This window comes from Palaemon carinicauda, chromosome 39 (assembly GCF_036898095.1).
Source record: "Palaemon carinicauda isolate YSFRI2023 chromosome 39, ASM3689809v2, whole genome shotgun sequence".
NCBI lineage: Eukaryota > Metazoa > Arthropoda > Malacostraca > Decapoda > Palaemonidae > Palaemon > Palaemon carinicauda.
In genome coordinates, this window is record NC_090763.1 from 52,486,797 (window position 1) to 52,494,885 (window position 8,089).

General features: G+C 33.7%; 1 long non-coding RNA gene across 1 annotated transcript; it reads left to right on the forward strand.

The window, feature by feature from the left end:
- Positions 1-5,333: 5,333 nt before the first annotated feature.
- Positions 5,334-7,501, forward strand: LOC137630872 (uncharacterized). The gene is made up of 3 exons (XR_011041786.1): positions 5,334-5,386; positions 5,814-5,991; positions 6,557-7,501. It is a non-coding gene; the product is annotated as an uncharacterized lncRNA (long non-coding RNA).
- The last annotated feature ends 588 nt before the right edge of the window (positions 7,502-8,089 follow it).

An 8,089-nucleotide genomic window follows, 5' to 3' on the forward strand; every position in this document is an offset into this window, starting at 1 on the left:
GCAACCTTTCTGATAACGAGAGTATGTCGACAAATATAATGTTGACGTAAAACAATGCTCGAGATCGGTGGTTCGGTTGTTATCAGAAGGGAATCTCGAGTACAGCACTTTTGTCCGGAATGCGTTTGAATCTACGAAGGATTCTGGCCGGTTAGCAAACAAATGATTCGATTGCTTGAATATCTTCCATCGTTGCAACGAAGAATGTTTTTGCTTGACAGCACTTCGATAAAGGCATGACATAATCATCTAACAGGAATAGATCAGTTCTAAGAAACAATTCTAATGTATTTGCACAACTCGAGAATGAAGATTGCGTTTGTTAGTTTGTTTCTTCTTATTCTACCAGTTTCATGAGGAACATTGATATTCTACTAGGTTGCTGTGGCCTGATTGGTAACGTCTCTGCCTGGTGTTTGCCAGTCGGGGGTTCGAGTCCCGCTTAGACTCGTTAGTGACATTAGTGTCTGCAACCTTACCATCCTTGTGAGCTATGGTTGGGGGTTTTGTGGGAGCCTAGAAGTCTATCCGCTGAGTCATCAGCAGCCACTGCCTGGCCCTCCCTGGTCCTAGCTTGGATGGAGAGGAGGCTTGGGCGCTGATCATATAATATATGGTCAGTCTCTAGGACATTGTCCTGCTTGGTAGGGTAATGTCACTGTCCCTTGCTTTTGCCATTCATGAGCGACCTTTAAACCTTTAAACAGTGGAATGGCCTTCTATTCGTTTCATTATGTATAGTGTAATACGTTTTGGACGAACAAGTATTTATTTGAAGGATTTTTTTCCCCCGAGATTTCTGTTTTGAAAAGTTCGAAATAGCAATGTTTTCGTTGAAAAACAATAAAAAAGTATCTATACTCAATTATTTTTTAAATGATGCGAGGAGGAAATAGGCCTAACTTTATCAAATCACAATTGAATGGGAGATTTTTCATCCGGTTGAATGGAGTCATGACACTAAAGCATTACTGATATTCTCTCTCAAAAATAAATTCCTTAAAGTTATTTTCTCTAAGACTTTTGTCAATAGATTAGCATACCTTCATATTATGGGTGACTAATTCCCGAAGTAGTTTTACGTTAACCGTAATTTATTTTCAGGTTCAAAGCATTGGTAAAATTGGTAGTAATAACTCCTCTTTAAGAGTAGTTTTAAATTGAAAATACACTATTACTTCAAAACTCCATTAAAATGATTAATCCTTCCTTAGTTACATTTATGAACCTTTGATAATGACCTCTTATGATATTTGGAATATGTCAATTACTTCATATTATCTTCATATCCTATACAAATATAAGTCTTAAAGATGATATTAATCGCAATGATCCCATACCCAACTCCATAGGAAGTAATTCCAGAAGCAATTCTTTGTGGCCACGATCTGAAGTCATCCATCACAACAGGGCAATGGGCACGGGTCAACGAGCATGGATGGTCTTCAAATGATCTTTAAAAAAAAAAAAAAAAAAAAAAAAAAAATCTAATTGCAGTAAACTACAAGCAGTGGAGTTAACTACGCCGACTCTGCTCTATTAAAACCGTGCAGTTTTATTAAGGAATGAAACTGTACCGTTAGATTGAAGGAAAGAATTGAAAGAATGATTAGACAGTAGTTTCCCTGCTGCTTAGAAAGTCTACTTTAGCTGAAGGAATTCGGGTCTCCATTGTTTGCCTATTATTATTATTATTATTATTAGTAGTAGTAGTAGTAGTAGTACTTGCTGAGGTGTAACCCTAGTTGGGAAAACAGAATGCTATAAGCCCTATTGCTCTAACAGGGAAAATAGCCCAGTGAGGAAAGGAAGTAAGGAAACTACAAGAAAATTAATTAACAATTAAAATAAAACATTCTATGGTCAGTGACATTGAAATAAATATTTCCTATATAAACTATAAAAACTTTAAAAAACAAGAGTAAGAGAAATAAGATAGAATAGTGTGCCCAAGTGTACCCTCAAGCAAGAGAACTCTAACCCAAGACAGTGGAAGACCATGGTACAGAGGCTATGGCACTACCCAAGACTAGAGAACAATGGTTTGATTTTGGAGGGTCCTTCCCCTAGCAGAGCTGCTTCCCATAGCTAAAGGGTCTCTTTTACCCTTATAAATAAGACAGGAGCCACAGAACAATTATTGTAGTTTAATTTTCTGTTGAAAAAAATATCTCTGGGTTTAGGTGGCCTATTGGATACGTCCCTACCTAGTGTTCTGCTGAACGGGAGATCAAGCCCCGTTCAAACTCGATAGTTTCTTGTAGTGTCTGCAACCTCACAATCCTTGTGAGATAAGGATGGTGGGTTTTGGGGAACCTATAAATCTACCTGCTGAGTCATCATCAGCCATTGCCTGGCCCTATCTGGTCCTGGCATGGGTGGAGAGGTTGCTTAGAAGTTGATCATATATATATATATATATATATTTATTTATATATATATATATATATATATATATATCTATTTATATATATATATAAACATATATATATATATATATATATATATATATATATATATATATATATATATATATATATATATATATAGGCAGTCTCTAGGAGGGCATTGCCCTACTTGCTAGGGCATTGTCACTGTCTTGTATCTCTGCTATTCATAAGCAGCCTTTAAACCTTTAAAGGAAGAAAGTATCTTCATAAAGGTTGTGGATCTTTTATGTATAAAAAAAAACATCATCTGGACCTTCTAGCAAGAATAAAACTTGGTTTTAGACATATGCAAATATAGTAACAAATGAATCTCCTTTATCTAAGTTCCTTTAATAAACTATATTTTTTCTTTTCAGTTCACAAATTTCTCAAACATAATTATCACTGATATGTTCAACTGCAATACATCTTAAGTTATAAATTTTCCATTAATCATCTTTTTTTTTTTTTTTTTTTTTTTTTTTCAAAACCTGAGGTCCACACCAAACATCTCATTTTTTTAAATGAGGCACTCATCTGAGCTCCTTATTACAGGTTTTAAAAAACCAATAATTTTAAAATGGGATGCCATTCCTACGAATGTGGATGTCATGAGATTCAAGTAATAAAAGTTTGTGGTATAACAACTTTTATTTGTGTTCCATAAATCGGAACACACATTTTGGTGGTCCTATTTTCGATTATTACTGCTATAGCTAAGACACAAAAAGATTGCATAATGGCCCCTTAAGCTTGGTGATTTCAATGCTAACTATAGGGAGTGTTTGAATTCTGTTTCTCTTACTGACACATTAAGAGCTTTGAATTTTACCTCTGAATCAGTCTGTGAGCGAATCATAAGTAAAGCGACTCACAAGTCTGGTAATTGCTTGGAACCTGATATACACTGATTGCCATGGTATTAACCAGCAAGGTTGGTTCTCCAGTCCGGACGTCTCATCATGCTTTGGTTTTGTTAGTAATTAAGACTGAGTACCCTATCCCCGATGTGTCTTACATACATACATACATACATACATATACCAAAGTCACTTCCCCCAATTTTGGGGGGTAGCTGACATCAACAATGAAACAAAACAAAAAAAGGGGACCTCTACTCTCTACGTTCCTTCAGCCTAACCAGGGACTCAGCCGGGTTCAGCTGGTACTGCTAGGGTGCCTCAGCCCAACCTCCCACATTATCCACCACAGATGAAGCTTCATAATGCTGAATCCCCTACTGCTGCTACCTCCGTGGTCATCTAAGGCACCGGAAGAAGCAGCAGGCAGTCACTCTCCCCCCAGCTCCATCTCTTTGATGTGTCTTACTCTTTGAAAATGAATATAAAATCTCATGGCATCTTGGGTGATCGTTTTCATTTGAATTGGTCACAATTGTATAAAGGTGCAAAATCTGGTCAGCATAATTGATAGGCGTATCCCTTCTCGGTGTGATGAATTACCGGTTCCAGTGCCTGGCCTCTCGTATAAAAGATATGATTCAATCCTAATATATTCCGGTCACGCCCATGCCACTGCTTCTGACGATTCGTCTTTGTATTCGTGCGAGTTTGAAGACATAATGGAAAATTATGCTACGGCAATAAACCCGGAGCAATATATATTAGTCCACCAGTCCTCCATACGCAATTAGTTTTGCGCAGTTTAATTTCTTGAATATTCTAACCACTCCCCAGTTGCAGGTTTGGGACCATCTATTCTGTTTGTTTTGGTTTTATTTCTATTTTCTCTTTTCTTTTTAATTCAGCGTTTTCTTGTACGGTTCCCATCTGATGTGGGCAATAATGTACGGAAGAAAATTTGGAAGTATTAGCGAATTTATATTTCTTAAAACAGGGAATGGTTTTGCATAACCATGTTGGAATATTATCGTCAAATCACACAAACACACACACACACACATTACAAATTCGCACATTACCATCACTGGACAGAAACAATCAAATGTAAGAAACTAAATTTAGCTAGCTGAAATTTCTCTTGACATTTTAGTTGAAGATTATTCATACATTATTCTCTTACTGTAACGTATAGTTTACTTATATACAATCATATATTTATAATATAGACATTTATACTCTCTCTCTCTCTCTCTCTCTCTCTCTCTCTCTCTCTCTCTCTCTCTCTCTCTCTCTCTCTCTCTCTCTCTCTCTCAAATGAATTATCTCTGTGTACGTATTATTTTGTCAGAGATTGCAGAATCACTCAGATTCAGTAAAAAAGTAAAAAACATTTTCGATAACTAGAGAATACAAGCACCATTGCCATGAAAATAATCCGATTCACTAAACTCTACTGTTGAAATATAAATTTCAAGATCAAGAAGCTTATCAAACGAAAAAAAAACTATTACCACTTGCATAAATCCAGCTCTCTCTCTCTCTCTCTCTCTCTCTCTCTCTCTCTCTCTCTCTCTCTCTCTCTCTCTCTCTCTCTCTCTCTCTCTATATATATATATATATATATAATGTATGTATGTATGTATATATATATATATATATATATATATATATATATATATAATGTATGTATGTATGTATATATATATATATATATATAATGTATGTGTTTATGTATATATATATATATATATATATATGTGTGTATATATACATATATATATATATATATATATATATATATATATATATATGCGTATGTGTATGTATGTATAGAAACATATAGTAGTTATAAGAAGAAAGTCGTCGATTCTGTATCAGTAGCTTTTATTCTCGCCTACCGCAAATTTGTGTTTTTAGAAATGGACCGAGCGAGTGATAATCACGTCTTTTTATGTACTACTTTTTTTCTGTTTAGAGTCCTTGGCTTGGTATAGCGAAGCTTTCTTTGGCTTCCTTGTCGTTACCCTTAACAGTAGGGTCACTTGGGTGGTTGGTGGTAACCAGAATGCAAGCTATCTCCGATTTGTTTAGTTGGTAAGTAAAAAACTGCATTATGTTTACTTTCATTTGTGGGAGTTTCTAATACTTTGATATCGTTTGTCTTGATTGGAGGTCTGTTGGTATATGAAAGTTATTTCTGTACGCACTAAATGCATTTCATTTAACCATGTCTCAACATACCTATGTCATTTTCTATATTATTATTATTATTATTATTATTATTATTACTATCCAAGCTACAACCCTAATTGGAAAAGCAAGATGCTATAAGCCCAGGGGCTCCAACAGGGAAAAATAGCCCAGTGAGGAAAAGAAATAAGGAAATAAATAAATGAAGAGAACAAATTAACAATAAATCATTCTAAAATAAGTAACAACGTCAAAACTGACATGTCATATATAAACTATTAACAACATCTGAATACCCATGTTTTAACATCCGGTTTATTTGTACTTCCAGGAAGTGTCTGTGATCCCTGAATACTTCTGCGTTTCAAGATTATAATCTAAATGGAATTGTTTCTTAAGAGCTGCTGTGAATTTTATTATAATTACGTACAGACCAACATGTTAAATACCAGTCTGGAATGGTGATATCGCTGGAGTATGGTGAAGTATTTTTCAGATTGAACTAAAAGGCAAGTATTGTTTTGGTTTCTTCTTAATCCAATCTTAAGCAAGCCAGTCCTCCCCGATTGGGGGCTGCGCCCCCAATTGTGGGAGGACGTTCCCTATAGCACACGGTAGACCTGTTATAAGGTCTACCGTGTGCTATAGGGAGGCTTGCTTTTAAACCCCTTAGTCTAATTACGGTAAATGTTTAACTTTTTGTACTTTAGGTTAATTTCTGTGAATGTTCAACTTTTTCAACTTTAGGTTCTGAAGTTTACTTAGAGCGTGCTGATCACAGATTTAAAGTAAAAAAGTTTTCCTAATTTTATATTTTTTATATCAAAATCTATATATTCCATATTTTAATATTGTTGATAAACTTATTTTAAGTTCTAAAGTATACGGATGTATTCTTCGTTGTATGGAACTGGTCATTTTATTATACTGTTACTCTTATTAAGTGTTAGACTTGGAGATATTTGACATTTATGTAGGGATACCTAACAATTTTTTTTTTTTCATTTATTTATTTATTTTTTTTTTTTTTTTTTTTGGCAAAATTTATAATTTCTGATTCTCGATACTTTTCAGATTGGAAGGCGCGACTCCGGGATAAAATAAGGGACTAAATTGGAAGTATCTAAACTGAAATTCAATTCCTACCTATGAAGGTTTGGTTGAAGATAGTTTGCTGAGGTTGAAGGTCGATCTTGAAATCCTAAGATTTTCTTTAGATATTTTAAAGATTGTACTGAAAATCCTTTAAATATCTTTAATTAATGCCTGAAGATTGTTACTGGAAGTCCAAAGATCGACAATAAATATTTGGATAAATCTGACCATTGATTTTTGAAAATCGGCTTTGTACAGATTTGGCGAAGTATCAAATATCCAGTATTTCCAAGAAATGAGTTGTCGGTAACTTATAACTGAAAAGAATTTAATTTTATTTTATATTATGATTTTACTGACAAGATAACTGTTAGCACTAGCTATTTTGATAAAAAAAAAAAAAATCGAAAAAATTTGCCAAAATTTTGGGTAATGCTGGCAGGTAAAATACTTCGTTAGTCATTGAAGAAAAAACTTCATATTGGTTGAATTGGTAAATTTCATACTTGAATATGATAGACTTCTGAAGTATTCTAAAGTCGATTGGAACATATACAGTAGTTACGATTTAATTGATGGTCTCTTGAACACCTTTTGTTTCTTTTTAAATGTTTGACTGCATAATCTTGTCAAATAAATTTTGTCTATACTACTTCGTGGTTGTCCTAATTTGGTTGACCATTGAAGTTGTTAGAGTTTAAATGTTTTACTCTTAAATGTAATGGCACACTTTTGCTTTGGTTTCAATGTTTGAAACTTTTAAGGTTTGAAACTGTCGTTGAATTTGGCCGCTTTTTTTTATTTCTCTTCATTTTTTCTTCTTTTCTAGTTTAAAATAAGTGACTTGCCTTTGCAATAAAGGAAACCTTATGGCGACAATCTCAAAGTGTGTATACGAGAACAGTTATATGAAAATAAACTAGGTACTTTCACTGATACTTCATGTTTTATTAATTTAATTGGGAATCAGCCTTTGGCGTTTCCAACAAGACTGAACTACTGTTATAAAACTTATCGTAAAAAATGAGAAAATCCTGGAATTAATGGTTCCAGGTATCTAGTTTTAAAAACATATTTACGTAAAAAAAAAAAAAGTTATATTACGGTCACCAACCCGTTAAAGATAAATAGTAGGGTAAATATTAGGGTTAACTATATTTTGCTGTAATACGGCCGAGAAATTTTTTACGGAAAATTTAACATTAAATTAGTTTTATTTTAATTGTAGAACACTTTCATGAAGTCTTATTTTACATGCATATATATTTTATGCAGCTTTAATATTTAACTGGAAAGCATATTTTAAAATTTCGCTTTAATGAAGTCGTTATTTTGCATGTATATATATTTTACGCAGCGTTGATATACGAACTGGAAAACGTGCTGTAGTATTTCGCATTAAACTTTAGTGTAATGTGGCAGTATTCTTGAAAAGTACTTAAAACTAAGGATTGAAGTTTGATATATTGAACTAACATACTTAAATGATATTGAGGTAAGTAGTATACCATC